Raw genomic sequence first — 17,952 nt, 5'->3', positions numbered from 1 at the left:
ACCAGGGCCCCACTTAGCACCCCTATCCTCCAGCTTACTCAATGTGGAAGTTCATGCCAGAAGCGGCAAGTTGAGATGACCAGAACCTTTGTTCTCCTAGTGCCCACTCACACAGGAGGATGTCAGTTAAGGAGAAATGGGCTGCTGTCCCTGTCCTCAGCTCTTGTGCAGTGGTACTCAGGCTCTGCACAGAAGGACAGGCATACTGTAAGGATGAAAAACTCCATAGCCCTATCTCAGGGGGCCTGGCTTTATTTGGAACAGAACTTGGAGAGTTCCATGTAACAATGCAATGTCAGAAACAGTGGAGCTCTTTGTGAAGAGCAGTTAAGAAAGCACTCACAGCATCATTATACTGGTATCAAGAAACCAAATTGCATAGCAAACTGCAGTTTAAAAGATAAAAACAGTGACAGGCACAAGAGAAACCCTACTGGGATCACAGTCAACCCTGGGGATAAGGGAGGCTGTGTGCATTCAGTGGCTGTACCCACTTAGAAGAAACCAAACAAAGGCATGGAGCAGAAATGAAAAGATTCTCCAAGCCACACATAGTTTTATCAACAAAGGGTGGAAGCCTCAGTGACACAAAAAGATTAAGGACAACCTCTGACTAAATACTGTCTGAAAAATGAGTAACACCAAACCAAGAGCAACTCCTAGGAAGCCAAGCTTTAAAAAAAAAGTCACACGAATTCCTGTTAGTCTGGAAGACAGTGTGAGTGCTGAAGTCTGTGCACCTCTTAGGAAACACTGGAGGGGGCGCCTGGGTAGCGCAGTCGTTAAGCGTCTGCCTTAGGCTCAGGGCGTGATCCCAGCATTCTGGGATCGAGTCCCACATCAGGCTCTTCCGCTGGGAGCCTGCTTCTTCCTCTCCCACTCCCCCTGCTTGTGTTCCCTTTCTCGCTGGCTGTCTCTCTCTGTCAAATAAATAAATAAATAAATAAATAAATAAATAAATAAATAAAATCTTTAAAAAAAAAGAAAGAAAGAAAGAAAAGAAACACTGGAGGCAGAGCATCCAGCTATTAGTCCCTGAATAAATGTGGGGCAAAAGTGTAAACTCTGAACTGTGATAGCAGCTTCTAAGCCATACACATGTCTACTAGTTAAGGATAAAATTCTACCTGGCCCAGGAGACTTAAGCTAAACCACCAACCAATAAGTGGCTTATGATGTCCCAAAGGTAACCAAGCTGAAGATTAAAAACAAGACAAAAAAATCTGAGCAAGGACATCATAGGCTACATACTGCAGGGACAGTACACTTTAGAGTTAATTCAGCCAAGGTACTAAACAACCAACCAATCAAACAGTTCCTATAACATCAATATGAAGAGGAGAGGGTTCAATAACCAGAGTTTCTACAATACATTATAAAAAATGGCCAGTTTGGGAGCGCCTGGGTGGCTCAGTCGGTTAAGCTTCTGCCTTCAGCTCAGGTCATAATCTCAGGGTCCTGAGATTGAGTACCATGTAGGGCTCCCTGCTCAATAGGGAATTTGCTTCTCCCTCTCCCTTTGCCGCTACACCCTGCTTTTGCATTCTCTCTCTTTCGCTCTCTCTCTCTCAAAAATAAATAAGTAAAATATTTTTAAAATAAGAAATAAATAAAAAATGTCCTGTTTTAGCCAAAACTGATGAGACATATGAAGAAACACAAAACTATGCCCCATACATGAAATAAAGGTCAATAGAAACTGCTTTTGTGGGGACTCCAATGTTGCACTTAGCAGAAAAAAAAACCTCAAAGTAACTATTATAAATATATCCAGAGAACTAAAGGAAAGCATGCCGAAAGAAGAAGAGGAAGGTATGACAATATCTCATCAGGTAGAGAGAAATTATTTTTTTAAAGTGGAGATTCTGGAGTTGAAAAGTACAATAACTCCTTCAAATGTAGAAGTCACTAAAGGAGCTCACCAGTTGATGTGAGCAGTCAGAAGAAAGAGCCAGTGACTTGAAGATACATCTGTAGCAGTTATGCAATCTCAAGAACAGATGTAATGAGAAAATGAGGAAAAGTGAACAGAGCCTCAAAAGAATGATGACACCATTAAGTGCACCAATATATATGTAATAGGATGTAAATTTTGGCTTCTAGATTGGAGCATTAATCTGATTGAGATCTTATTAATTCAAACAGGGAATGCAGGAAAAATAATAGGTTTGGGAGGTTAGGTAACTTATTTAGTTATCATGTTTTGGGCTTGAGATATTTTCGAGATACACAGGGCATGGTTCAGTAGAAAGTTGAAAATAAAAGTTTGCAGCTCAGAAATGAGGAACAGAAAAGAGAAAATGAGGGTAAGTATAAACACCTACCACCTCAAAGGCTGGATGAGCAAAAAAGGAAGAGACATTAATCAGAATCCATAAATGCTGCCGGATCAGTGTCACCATTAATGATGTTGGAACCTTTATCCTATCACTGAGTAAGAAGATAAGAGCTATGCACTTGATGAAGCTTTAGGAGCCTTGGATCCTTCAACCTTGCTGATGCTGCTGAGCCCCCTAAAATAATTCTGGAGTCCACAGTTGCCCAATACTGCTGCCGCCTGAGCCCAAAGCAGAGGAATGTAAAGCTTCTCCCTTTTTCTTGCTGTCCCATATCATGTTAACATCTCCCATTGATAGAACCCTATAGGGATTAAGTTTGCAAGGGAGTTCAGGAAATGTAATTTTCAGGCTTGTAGCTATCTCCTCTAGAGAGAGGACTATAGAGGAGCTAATAAGGGACTGAGTCATAAGAGAAATAATCAGAAGCATCTTGCCATTTGGTTGCCCAGCATCCATGCACATCACTCCACCTTTATTTAAACTTCCAATCAATGACAGTCACTTCAACCTAAAGATTCATTTATCCTACATACAGATTAAGACATTCTCCCCTTTTTCTCCAAGCGTAACACTAAATATTCTCATAAATTACTATATCCATCTCAGTGTAGTGTTGGGATCTCCTCTAGTTTAGTCATAATCCCACAGGAATATTCTGTAACCTAGAGACTAAATGGTAAAATTAATCACCAACATCTTCTTGGTGAGGAAAAATAAAAGAAAAAAAAGGAATTTGAAATTTCTTAATAAATGACATAAATACACAATTGACATAATACACAACTAAGGAGGAAAATATTCTTAGTTACTATAATCATCATTTTCCTACCAATGGGTCATGACACCCAGTTGTCCTTGGTTGTTTTCTTTTACTTCCAATTGCTTTCTTCTCTTGTCTTCATGTAATATCTCCAACAATGATTCTTTACTTGGTGGAGTGAATTAAATTTAAAATTTTATTGACTCATGCCCTTCTCACTTACTTTTTTATTGAAATACAATAAACATAGAATATTATATTAGTTTCAGGTATACAATATATTGATTCAGCAATTCTACACATTACTCAGTGCTCACACAATACATGTAGTCACCCCTAGTCACCATTAATGTTATCCCTGTGCACTGTTCTTGGGAATGTAAACTGATGCAGCCGCTGTGGAAAACATTTTCATTTGCTTTTATTACTTGATATACAAATATTATGAGGCACCAAAGAGAATCACTTGAGTCTCATACATGATTTCCCTACCCTACTGAGTAACATTAATCCTAGTATACCTTGATAATTGGGATCAGTCTTTTCAGCGGGCTTAATAAGTTCTTCTATTAAATCGGAGGTATAAAGAGACTGAAATGGCTGGTGACTTCGACCTTCAGATCAATGGGAAATTGTTTTATCCTCTTGTTGGAAAGAGTTATTTATTGAAAACACGTAAAGGAGGGGACAGGAAACAGATTTATGAATGTTACTAAAATTTAGATAGAAAATCAATCTATTAAAAAGCATAGATTTTGAAGTTAGAGGGAGGATCTAATTCTCAGTCTAGTACTTGCAATTTCTGTGGCAAGTTCATTGAATTTTATAATTCTCAGTTTTCTACTGAAAATATGCTAATAATATGCTCTATTTTCATTGTTGTGAAGTTAAGAGAAAACATATGCAAAGTGCCTCATCCATGGTTAGAACTCAGTAAATACTTATTTAGAATCTCATTTAGTTTATAAAAAACTGAAAATTACAACATGTATGAGTGGGATTATATTGGAATGGTTTGTATTTGGATGCATGATTCAGAGTGTTTTATTGCAGATATATACTTGTGTAGGGAAGGATTACCATTTCCCAAAAATGTTACTTAGGGTTGATACAAAATTGAATACCTCGGTGTCTTTGGATGATGATGATAATGGCAACAATGATGATTATAATGTTTCATTTAAAAGGTTGATCTGGAACTCACTTGCTTGGTCTTTATTTTTCTTATTGCTTTCCTCATGTCTTTGTTTCTGAATGTATAGATGATTGGATTTAAAAGGGGAGTGAAAATTGTGTAAAACACAGAGAGGATCTTATCTATGGATACCCTGTTGAATGGCCATATATAGATAAAGATGCAAGGTCCAAAGAACAGTACCACCACTGTAATGTGGGCTGAAAGAGTGGACAAAGCCTTGGAAGACCCATGGGAGGAGCGATGCCGGACAGTAATCAGAATGATGCTATAGGAGATGAACAGAAAGATGAAACAGAACAAAGAAAGTAGGGGCGCCTGGGTGGCACAGCGGTTAAGCGTCTGTCTTTGGCTCAGGGCGTGATCCCGGTGTTGTGGGATCGAGCCCCACATCAGGCTCTTCCGCTATGAGCCTGCTTCTTCCTCTCCCACTCCCCTGCCTGTGTTCCCTCTCTTGCTGGCTCTCTCTATCTCTGTCAAATAAATAAATAAAAAATCTTAAAAAAAAAAAAAAAGAACAAAGACAGTAGACCACTGAATGCAATGACTAATAGTTCCAAGATGTGTCAGTACAAGCAAGTCTGATGACCTGAGGCAGATCACAAAAAAAGCTATCCACAACATTGGGGCCACAGAATGGTAAAGTTACTGTGAACACCATTTGGCTCATCGTGTGCACAAAACCAGTGGTCCACGACAGAAGTGCAAGCCCTATGCAAACATGATGGCTCATGATAGCTTTGTAACGGAGGGGTTTGCATATGGCAATGAATCTATCAATTGCCTGACTACAAGCAACATCATCTCACTTCCACCTAAAAGGTGAAGAAAGAACATCTGGGCCATGCACCCTTCATAGGAGATAGCCTTATATTCACTAATTAGGTCACAGATCATTTTAGGAGTAGCAAAGGAGGCCAGGGTCATATCAATAAAGGAGAGGTTGGCCGGTAAGAAGTACATGGGAGAGTGTAAGTGAGGGTCCAATTTTACTATAAAGATAATAAGGAGATTACCTAATACAATGGCTATGTAGATAACGGAAAAAAAAAAAAACAAGAAAAAGCAAATCTGTAACTCACGAAGCTCTGTGAGGCCCAGTAAAATAAACTCAGACACCATGGAGTGATTTTGTTTCTCCATTTGTTTGACTGTTGGCAAATGTTACCTAAAACAAAATCAAAATAGGTTAAAATCTATGAATAAAGTTGAGAGATAAAATACATATACACTTAACTTTGCTCCCTAAAATCCACTGAAATTTGCAAAAAGAATCAAAAGTGTTGAATAACATTGAACCCAAAATTTTTTGAAAAAAGAATAGACAGAATTTCTTAGCAAAACTTATGAGGAATTTCTGCCATAAACTAAGACATTTGAAGAAAATTATAGTTGGCACTACTTAACTCATATCTGCACTCATCTTGAAAAGAGTGAGTATCTGAATAGGTGAAAGAATTGAGAAGTTCTTTGCCACCTCTTTTGAGGATAAGGTATAGATTTATTGGTTGTCCATGGGCAAAGAAGAGGATCCTTCCATCCTGAAATCTATTTCTACACTGCATTTCAGTGAAGGAGAGGCCGAAGTAGTTTTCTAACTGAAAAGCAGGACCAAGAAAAATGAAATTAAGTAGATGGAATATAGAACATGGAGAACCTAAGAATCAGTTCTCTAGTGGCTGCTCAAAGTCAGATGAGCAGTGATAATAAACACTATGAGTTTTGAGACACTTAAATATATGACTGGCCCAAATTGAAATGGCTTCTCAACTTCCTTTTCCATAAGGTGGAAGAAAGGCTCAGATGTTTTGGTCTTCTCCCATGAGCTCTGACTTTGCCTGGGGGTAAAGTCTCTACCCCCAGGCCTATGAATTTAGTAGATAGGAAGGTACAGTGTTAAGGTATGGCATAAATGGATGCTTGCTGCTGGCTTCCTACTGCCTTGCTTAAGTTACTTTCTTTGTCAGGCGGCTAACATCCTAGTGGATTTGGTATAACATCCATATCACTTATAAGAGAGTATAATTGTAGAGTTCTGATAAACAAAGGGGGATCTATAGGGAACAGATCCATGTGCTTCTAGATGACTAAAGCAGACCCATGTGGAATGACGTCCATTTAAGCATGAATGTTCCCAGCCAGAAATTCTGAAGCAAAGTATCAAGGAAGAGATAGCAGTAGCAGAACAAAATTTTTGAGGCTTAAAAAAATGTGACATCTGAAAAAAATGAAAGAATTAGAAAAAAAACACAAAAGAGCTTATATCTGACTGAAGACCTCATTCATAAAAATAGATACAATGTAGTTTTAAAATATTTTGAAATGTTTTAAGAATTGGAGAAGTATAAGAATAAAATAATTGATATATTCATACTATTATTTAGAATTAATAAATATTTGTATTTTCATCATTTGCTTCACAATTTTAAATAAAACAAAACCTGGCATAGGTAAATTTCACTCATCATCTTACGATTTTGTGTGTGGCTTATAAAAAATGAATGAATGATATCCTATCAACAAAATTCTGCAAAAAAATTTTATTTTTACTGAGGAATTGCTATTATAAAAATGTTTGTTCTCTGTATTTGTAGGTTGGATTCTGCTTTTTGTTTCTTTATTGATTTGTTTTGTTTTTTAGATTCCACATATAAAAGAGCACTCTGATGGTTGAGGGTGTTGGGGGGGAGGGTGAGCAAAATGAGTGAAGGGGAGTGGGGGACACAACTGGGATTCCAGTTATGGAATGAATAAGTCATGGGGAAATAAAAGGTATACTACAGGGCCTATAGTCAATGGTGTGGTAATAGGGTTGTACGCTTCCAGATGGTAGCTATGCCTGAGGTGAGCATAGCATGATGTATAGATTTGTGGAATCACTATGTTGAATACCTGAAACTAATATACTATTATGTGTCAAGTATACTCCAGGTTTTTTTTTAATGGTGCATTTAATGTATATCTACAAGTTTATTTACATGTGAAAGGATTTTTGAAGATTATATAACCAGAAGTAGAATTACTAGGTCATTTTCAACTAACCTAATAATGTCAAATTCTCAACAAAGGGTTGTACAAATTTACACAACCACTTCCTTACAAATCTTGGTGTTTTGTTAGCTCTCATTCTAACCGCTATTACTGTAGGAATGCAAAAATGATTCAATAGTAGGAAATCTCTAATTAATGATATTAAAGATATAAACAACAAATAATTTTAAAATGACAACAAAATAGACATCTAATAAATGGAGAGATATATTAGGTTCATAAATTGTAAATACGTCAGTTTTCTTTAAACTGATGTATATATTCAACCTACTCCCTGTGTGAATCCTAGTGACTTTGGGAAATCATCAAGTTTATTCTAAAATGTATATCAAAAGGCAAAAGGTAGGGGTGCCTGGGTGGCACAGCGGTTAAGCGTCTGCCTTCAGCTCAGGGCGTGATCCCGGCGTTAAGGGATCGAGCCCCACATCAGGCTCCTCTGCTATGAGCCTGCTTCTTCCTCTCCCACTCTCCCTGCTTGTGTTCCCTCTCTCACTGGCTGTCTCTATCTCTGTTGAATAAATAAATAAAATCTTTAAAAAAAAAAAAGGCAAAAGGCCAAGACAAGCCAATATAATTTTGAAGAACAAAACTAGAGGATTTATACCAAAATATATCAAAATCTACTATAAAGCTATATAATAAGAGAGTTTGATGTTGGCTCAAGAACCTAAAAATAAACCAATTTAATGGAAAATATCAGAAAAGCTCTACTTGATGATGACAGCCATAAGCCACATAGTAAAACACATGTGTGGTGAGACAAGCAGAACTGTTCCCTGTTGAGCCAGGAGAATTGCACTGAAATAAGATAATGGGTGCTGGTGGTCCTTCTTAGAAAAGAGGCTCTTCCTGAGAGCAGATTCTACAATATCAATAAATGCCAGCAGTTGGCTTTATTATAGTCTCCAAAAAAGCTAACTTCAAAATTCATATCGCTTAACTTCTAGAGTTTGACATTTTAATTTTTCCTTCTGAGTTTGTTTTGTGGTTTGCCTGCTTGAAAGGTGGATGGGGGAGCAGGCGAGATCACCTTCCCAGGACACATTATAAGACTGCATGCAGCCGTGACTCAGCCACTGTATGCTTCTCCATGAAATGATGGAAGAAGAGAAGAACCTTGCTAAAGTTTTACTTGTGCGTTTTCCTACCAAATCCTGCCTTTTCGACATGTGACTCTGCAAGTGACATAGTGCTGTTTGCCTTCATGCACTACTTACTCCACAGCTTTATAGGGCTACTGCATTTCAAAGAATGAGGACCCAACAGAGGAGAAAAGCAACATATAATAGAAAGTATTGTCCAGACCTACGTATATACTCATATTTAACTGTGATATATAACGGAAGTAGAATTTTGAGTCAATAAGGAAAATATTCAGTAAATGATAATGGGGCAAATAATTTGTGATCAGGGCTGAGGAGATCAGATTCCCAGCCTCATTCTTCACTGGAAAATCAACTTCAGAGATGTAAAAGATTTATCTTTGTACAAATAAAACTACAAAATGAATAAAAGCAAACACAGGTAAAAATTTTAATATAATGATGCTGACAAAACATTTTTGATATGTAAAAATTAGAATCCATGAAGTAAAGACTCAGAGTTGACGTTCTGAAAGTGAAAAAGTAAAAAGAGTAAACATAAAATAAGAGATGAGAATATATTTTCAACAAATGAAACAAAGAGCTGTTATGTGTAATTAGTAAGAAAAGGTTAAGAAAACGTGGAAAAGTGGAGAAATCATTTGGGTTGGCAATTCACAGAAGTAGAACTACAAACATCTTTAAACACATAAGTATTCAACCCTATTCATCATTAAAGAAATGCAGGTAAAAATAACAAAGTACATGATTTTATCCATCACATTAAAACAATAAATTCAATTTTGGTAAGAATGGTAGTTTGTATTTTGGCACAATATTTTTTGGAGGAAATTTGGCACTTTTTTTATTTAGGTTTTGCAATATTTTAAAAAAAGAGGCTTCAGAGGGTGCCTGGGTGGCTCAGTTAGTGAAGCGACTGCCTTCGGCTCAAGTCATGATCCCAGAGTCCTGGAATCAAGCCCCACATCAGGCTCTCTGCTCAGCGGGGAGCCTGCTTCTCCCTCTCCTTCTGCCTGCTGCTCTATCTACTTGTGCTCTTTCTCTCTCTCTCTCTCAAATAAATAAATAAAATCTTTAAAAAAAAAGAACCTTCAGTTCTGTGATTTATAGCGTAAGTTTTCAAAGAAAAATAGTCGAGTGCTCTTGGTACTATTGTCTTTAATAACCAAAAATTGGAAAACTCCTCCAAAGCCCATCATTAATGAAATGATTTAAAATGGAAATTTATATGTGCTCATATGGAGATATTTGTAAGATGTATTATTAAATTTTAAAATGTCATATTTTAAATAGATTATTATAACATTTTATGGAAAATTACATACCCATGCACAAATTTCATAGAAATCTCAGAGAAACATAGATGCATTAATGTATCAAGAGTGCTTACCTCTGGGTATATTAGCTTATAGGGTTAATGCAGAGTCCAATTTTTATAAGTCAAGTTCTGTAAAATTTCATAAAGTTGAATTAGATTCTAGCCCTGGATAAATGTTCCCCAAAATATAGTTGGTATTTAGGGGCTTCAAATCAGAAAATCATTTATGTTACATATAGCTGTAAAGGACCTTAAAAAATAATGTGTAACTTGCAGCTTGTGATAGTAACAGGCTATGCTGGTTTATCATCTACTACCTAAAACGTTTATAGTCACAGCAGCACTAAAGGTGATATTATGGATTTGGCAATCTATTACAGATAGCCAGGACTGGAAATACATTTTATGTCCTATATCCACTTGTGACAAAGCAACTCACCGATAAAGGGGAGAAGATGTCTTCTGACCTCTTTTTCCACCAGCCCTTCCACAGTGTCCTCTGAGAATTTCCAGGACAGTTCTTGAAAAGAAAAATAGACAAATCTATTGATTTTAAAATGTGTTAGAAAGTTAATGAAATGATGCTTCACCTTCCAAAGAATAGATAGATTAATAAACAGATGTAAGAAACCTGAGATTTTAGTAAAAGAGTCCTATAAATATACATTGTTTAGGATAAAGTCAGTTACTCAGGAATAAATAGGCTGGATGAGCTACACAGTCTTAAATAAAAATGAATTTTAAAACTTTAAATATATAAATAATAGTTCAAGCAATAAAGGAGAGAGAGAAATATGTAAGTGAATAACATACTTTGTTGTATTTTATAATATTGGGTTATGGTCACGACAAAGGCAGAAACCACAGAAGTTAAGGTTAATAGATTTTATTCAGTGAAGATGAGCAAGCTCTCTATTACCTCAAAAACATATTAAAAATTCTAAGAGGCAACTGGAGAAAAGTAGCCAACCAAATATATATGTCCTTAATATCAAATTCTTATAAGTTGATATGGAAAATTTCAAGAGCCCTATATAAAAATAAGCTAAGGTAAAATACAAAATGTTTAAGAAGGGGCGCCTGGGTGGCTCAGTTGTTGAGCGTCTGCCTTCAGCTCAGGGCGTGATCCCGGCATTCTGGGATCGAGCCCCACATCAGGCTCCTCTGCTGGGAGCCTGCTTCTCCCTCTCCCACTTCCCCTGCTTGTGTTCCCTCTCTCACTGGCTGTCTCTCTCTCTGTCAAATAAACAAATAAAATCTTTTTAAAAAGTTTAAGAAAATATATAAATAATGGTTGAATATATGAAAAAGAATTTAATTTCAATAAAATATACCTCAAGGTCACACACATCAAAGTGTTTTTGTGCTTTACTTTGGGTGGTATAATTATATATCTGGTATATATTTTTCTAGATTTCCTGATTTATCACAACCATTATGTATTAAACATGTTCTACATTTGAAATTGGAAGTTTTTTAAGTAAACAATTTATTCAGTGAAATGGAAACCTTCAACTTTTCTTCTCCGTACCTTATTCTTTCTTTGGGAGTTGTGACTGAAAGTCACTGAGACTCAGGAGTTCTTTCACTTGCCCCCACTTTTCTTCCATGTTCCTTTTGTGTGTCCCCACTCTAATGAAGGAGAACTCCCTTTTATTTTGAAATCACAGAAAACAACATGAGAACTTTGTCAATAATGACTCTGGGAAAACCTTGCATCCTGTAAATGAATTCCCTCAGCAATTAAAGCCATACATTTGGCAAGCCAGATTATTCAGCATCTCTCATTAGTGTATAGCTTGTCCCCATAAAAAAGAGACAGAAAACTGAATGGGAATAAATCAGAGAGGGAGAAAAACCATGAGAGACTCTGGACTCCCAGAAACAAACTGAGGTTTACAGAAGGGTGGGGGTGTGGGGGATGGGATAACTAGGTGATGGGTCTTAAGGAGGGCATATGTTGTGATGAGCACGGGGTATTATACACAACTAATGAATCGTTGAAAACTTTATGAAAAACTAATGATGTACTATATGTTGATTAATTGAACATAAAAAAGAGACAGAAAGAAGGCATTATCAACCAAATAATATAACCATATTTCTATGAGCAGACACAGCCATACAAACTGAGTGTCTCTTTAAAATGTGTATAACTTTGAATTTTCCGAAGTCCAAAGTAAGAAGAATTTAGAAACATGAGATAAATAGAAAACTTCTTATAAAACTTTGACGGTCACAAAAATCTCTTTCACTGATCCTATCATCTGAATAAAAATCTCTTTCATTAATCGTATCATCTGAATAAAGGTGAAGAGTACCATTTAATGGAAATAACTGGTTCCTAAGAGTCACATCTCTCTGATATCTTTATAATTTTCCTCTATAATTAGTTCCTTTTGGGTTTGTTAGCTCTGTTGGTACTGCATTGTGCCAGAGTACTTCATGGTTAAAATGAAAGCAATTTGCTTCTTTATTTGATCTCTTAATCAGCAATAGCCGACTAATTTCTTCTTTCTCACATCGGACTTCCTGTGTTTATGAAGTCAACAAATGGCCTATGCCCTATACAACCAACTACTTTGTCTAATTTTGCTATTATTTCAGGGAACAGCTTGGTCAACTATATCTAAAACTACTTTATTTTTGTCATCTCTGAATTGAATACTTCACCCATTGATGACTTCATACAATTGTAGCTCAGACACTTAAGAAAATAACATATTTATTAATGGGGTTCCTGTATTATTTCCAAAGCTTCTGTAGTCATTCTTGCATATTTCTTATGGGCATAATCACTCATTTGTCTTAGAGGTATACTTTGGAGTAGAATTACTGGATCATAGGGTAGGCATGTCTTTTGGAAAGTGTTAGAGAGGTGCAATGTGGTTGTACTGATTTCCACTCCCACCAGCAATGTGAAGAGTTCTGGTTGTTCTACATTCTTACAAGACTTTGGTATTCTGAAGCCTTTTTAACTTTAGCAATTTTTAAAGATACATTGGAATCCTCATTGTGGCTTAATTATTATTTCCCTGATTATTCATGATGTAACATATCTTTTCATATGGTTATTAACTTTTTGAATATTTCCTATTGTGAAGTATCTACTTACCTCTTTGTGTCTAAAGCTTATGAGTACTTGCCAAGAGAGAGAGACAAACCAAGAAACTCTGAATCATAGAGAACAAACTGATAGTCACCAGAGGAGAGGTGGGTGGGGGGATGGGTGAAATAGATGATGGGGATTAAGGAGGGCTCTTGTTGTGATGACCAATAGGTGTTGTATGGAAGTGTTGAATCACTATATTGTATACCTGAAACTAATATTACACTGTATGTTAACTAATTGGAATTTAAATAAAAACTTAAAAAAAAGAAAATTAAAAGGTGACTTATCCCAGAGAAAACATTTCAAATACATATTTCCAACAATGTTGTTATTTTGAAAATATACAAAAAAATGCAATAATGTAATATTCCTAATATATGGTAGGGTTTCTCAATCTTGGCATTATTGACATTTTAGCCTCGATGATTCTCTTTTGTGGGAGACTGCCTCAAGCGTTGATATTTAGGTGCATTCCTGGCCTCTATCCATTACATGCCAGTAGTAGTAGTCCTCACATGGGACACCTCAAAATATCCCCAGATATTACCAAATCCCCTTCGTTGAGAACCACTGATATATCCAATTTGAGTAATAATAAATACAAACATACATATGTAATTATTAAGTATAAAAATTTAAATGTAAAATTTCAAATATAAAATATTAATAAAAATTGCAGGAACAGTTCAGATAACCAAGAGAAAAAAATAGCCAGGAAAACCATATTAAAAAAACACTTAGATGATGAAATTTTAAAGATTCTAAAAACAGATCTTATTAAATAATCAGGAAATTATAGGAAAACATAAATATGAAAGAAAAGATATTAAAAAAGAGTCAAATGGAAATTTTAGGGCTGTAAAATATGATACAGAAACTGAGAGGGGCATCTGGGTGGCTCAGTCATTAAGCATCTGCCTTCAGCTCAGGGTGTGATCCCAGGGTCCTGGAACTGAGCCCCACATCAAGCTCCCTGCTCCACTGGAGCCTGCTTCTCCCTCTCTCACTCCCCCTGCTTGTGTTCCCTCTCTAGCTGGATGTCTCTCTCTCTCTGTCAAATAAATAAATAAATAAAATCTTTAAAAAAAGAAAGAAAGAAACTGAGAAATTCCATTTCAAACACAAAAGAGTATCAACAACAAAAATCCCTAGATAGAAAATAGAAGCCATTTAAGCTAAAGCTAAAGCAAAAGCCAAAAAAAATTGTGGAAAAATTAACAGAACCTCAGTGTCCTATAAAAATTATCAAATGATCTAACACATACGGTACTAGATTCAGGGATGACAGAAAAAATATTTGAAGAAATAATGTTCAAAAAATTCTAATGAAAAGTACAAATTCACAGAAAAAATTAGGTTTGAATGCGTCAGGAAAAAAGAAAAAAATCACTTCAAGAAATATAATAAATGCTGAAAATGAGCAATTTGTAACATCTTAACATCTGTTAGAGGGAAAAAGATAGATTATATACAGAAGAAAAATAAATTGACAATTCTAGACTTTTTTTCAGAAACTATGCACCCTATCTTTAAAATACGAAAAGAACGTTCTCAAAGTAGAGTTCTATACCAAAATTATCTTAAACTTAAAGTTGAAATAAAGACATTTTGAGCAAATAAGATTAAATACTTCATGTCCAGCAGAAATGTTAAATGAAGCTGTAATGATAATTTATTACATTTATAATATGTACAAATAAAAGTATGACATGACAATATAGTACAAAGGAGTTAAGAGGGTAGAGAAGTTCGGTATGCCATATGTGAAATGGTATAATATTATTTAAAGGTACTGGAATGTGATAATTTAAGTAAAGTAAATTTAAATAAAGTAAATTTAAGGCAAGTAAATTGGCCATAGGTAATTGGAAAATAAAACCACTCTCACATCAAGCATTCAGTCATGCACACATTTATGGGAACTCGAGGAAGATTAAGACAAGTCATGTAGAAACCACCCAAAAAAGGTGGTACTAAAGCAGGAGATTGGAATGCTAAGGTTTTTGTCAGATGCTTTCGGGATTCCTGAACCAGCTATTGGGAATAAGGAAATAAAATGACATGGAAACATACAAACAGAGAAAATGTGGGCATACCTCTCACCCACTGAAGCCATTAGTCCGAACACTGGACTTAACTTAGTGTCCATAGGGATAAATCTTCTGACTATGATTGTAAGCAGATTTCTCTGAAGATGAGGGCCTGCACAGAAACAGCAATGGGTTATACTGGACTCCTTCTAGAAGCCCCAATGGTCTAAAAATGGGAATTCAATGGAACTGACACCTATTCAGTGCTAGGATTTGCTAATTCTCATTAGCAAGCCTTCTTGCTCAACTCTAGACCCCAACAGTTATCTCTTATTGCACTACCTTGAGGCATTGACAATGACTGAACCATTCCAACCTCCAGACCAAAAAAACCCTATCTTGGGGCGCCTGGGTTGGCACAGCGGTTAAGCGTCTGCCTTCAGCTCAGGGCGTGATCCCGGTGTTGTGGGATCAAGCCCCACATCAGGCTCCTCCGCTATGAGCCTGCTTCTTCCTCTCCCACTCCCCCTGCTTGTGTTCCCTCTCTCGCTGGCTGTCTCTATCTCTGTCGAATAAATAAATAAAATCTTAAAAAAAAAAAAGCCCTATCTCATAGCAATGGAATGAGTAGAAGACCGCCCCCCACAGGTCCTCTTCCCTGGCATGATCAGAGACTAAACACATACTGACTCCCTCCGTGATCATGTGCTCCTTGCCTGCTCTCTTGCAGGTACTCCCCTAAACATCTCCTAGAAAACTCTAGGTGTCCATCTTTCAGGCAGAGAGGTCTATTGTAAGGCTGGAGATTACCACCTCACCCAGCCTCAGGCAACCGAACTAAATTTTTCCCTCTTTTCCAAACCCTTGTCTCTTGAGTTATTGGCTTCTCTTGCCATGAATTTATCTGGGTTTGTTTGGCAAGTGTTGGCAAACCCAGCCAGGAGATATGCTCTCAATTTGTGCAGCCCCCTCAGGGTTCCCTGGGACAGAGCAGTTGGCCCCAGCAGCATGCCAGTGCTCACCCACTCATTTCCTGAGTGAAGAGCTGTGATACATGGTTCCATAATAGCCTTACAGAAGCAGCCACCAAGAATACAATGGAAGGTTTATAATATTGGAGAGTCTATCAGTGTATTTCATATGGAGCAATTCCTCTGATCAAGAAAGGCACTTGACTATTACTAATCTACAAGAAGGACCCAAGAAACATTGGATTACGTGGCTATATCACATTTCTTTTTTATTTTTTAAAGATTTTATTTATCTATTTACAGTCGTTAAGCATCTGCCTTCAGCTCAGGGCGTGATCCCAGCATCCTGGGATCGAGCCCCACATCAGGTCCTCCACTGGAGCCTGCTTCTTCCTCTCCCACCCCCCCTGCTCATGTTCCCTCTCTTGCTGGCTGTCTCTCTCTGTCAAATAAATAAATAAAATCTTAAAAAAAAAGATTATATTTATCTATTTAGAGAGAGAGAGCGAGAGAGATTTTGTGAGTGGGGGGAGGGGCAGAGGAAGAGACAGAACCTCAAGCTGACTTGTGCTCTGAGTGTGGAGCCAGTTGGCAGGACTTGATCCCATGACCCAAGACCATGACCAGAGCCGAAATCAAGAGGCAAAATCACGAGTTGGCCCCCAACCAACTGGTTGCCCACTCAGGCTGCCCTACATCACTTGTCCTATTACCATTGGAGCAGCGGTGTCACTGAAAATGGAAACAGGCAATTCAGAGTTACTTCAAACAGGAGTGGAGAGGCATGAAGGTCTGGCTGGTAGTATGGTAAATGTATTTTTCAACTGGATACGGAGGAAAGACAGGGGATACTCCACAGGAAACATTTCCTAAAACTGAGGGGGGAATAAGGAAATGGTGGGACTACAATTCCCCAGCTTTATATTTTTATGTCTTCTGTTTCGATAGCCCCAGTTATGCTTACAATAGTGCCAGACCTAAGGTTAGTATACAGTAAATGGTAGTTATGTGTTTGTTATTGATCCTTTTAAGTATTCTTCAAGTAGGTTTTCATATTAGAGCACTCCAGACCTGATCGTGGTTTTTTATTTCCTTGATAAAACATATCAATTCAATGCCAGAAAAAGTTTTCTCTGTTGTAACTCAGGGAAGACAACATGGCTTCTTTAATAATTCCCATTGGTATTTGATCATCAGTTGGGTATTGTTAGGTCTCAAAATATGTCACTCCTTTATCACCACTCTCTCAATATATATGACTCTTTTTAGGGAAAATATTCATATATGTCATTATTTTAGGGAAATACCATTATTTTTGGAAAGGGAAGCTCTCTGGGTTTCAATGTGTCTGACTCAAGCAATGTTCTGAACCACTGTAGAACTGGTAAGTCATAGGGGAACTTTAACATACATTAAAATGGTATAGAAACATTTCTAGATAGTGGCTTTTAACCCCATTGTTCGTAGGTAGAATCAAAGCTTGAAAGTCCTTTAGGAGATGAACACTATGACAACGTTAGAGAATTCTAGAAAACATTATCATTCTAGTCATACAGACACACAGCATATTCTAATTTTAAGTGTGACAATGTGGGGCAAATTAAATAATTGAGTATACTTTGATGTACTTCAAGTGATTTTATTTTACATCTGCTAAAGAGTTCAAACGTCAAACTTCATGATGTTAATATCATTACCAATAAATATTTGAGAGCATTGCCAATCCATGCCAAACAATGCTTCCTCAGGAAGTAAGGGGCTGAATGAAATTTTGCCTTTGTTTTCAAAGAAATGTGTTATTCCTTGTGCTTGTAAACCTACCAGACCTAATACTTCAATTTATCTAGTTCTGGTCAACAAGCAGAGAAATAAAAGTCAGCTAAGTTGACTACTATCATATGGACAGGAGCATGGTGTTTGGCAAATCTGATCTAAGCCATAATTGCTTCTATTTCATATTATTCTGTGTTAAGGTTACAAATACCTTTAAAAAATACATTTTAATAAAATAAATCACTCCTATATTCTCAAGTAATTGGACAGCCTGCTCTCTGTAGATCAGGCAATTAGTAG

General features: G+C 36.8%; 1 pseudogene; it reads right to left on the bottom strand.

Annotated features, from left to right (window-relative positions):
• Positions 1–4,279: 4,279 nt before the first annotated feature.
• Positions 4,280–5,437, bottom strand: LOC125280900 (olfactory receptor 4K13-like; annotated as a pseudogene).
• Positions 5,438–17,952: the final 12,515 nt, after the last annotated feature.

This window comes from Ursus arctos, unplaced genomic scaffold, assembly GCF_023065955.2.
Source record: "Ursus arctos isolate Adak ecotype North America unplaced genomic scaffold, UrsArc2.0 scaffold_6, whole genome shotgun sequence".
Classification (NCBI taxonomy): domain Eukaryota; kingdom Metazoa; phylum Chordata; class Mammalia; order Carnivora; family Ursidae; genus Ursus; species Ursus arctos.
This window is presented reverse-complemented; position numbering and strand designations above follow the sequence as displayed.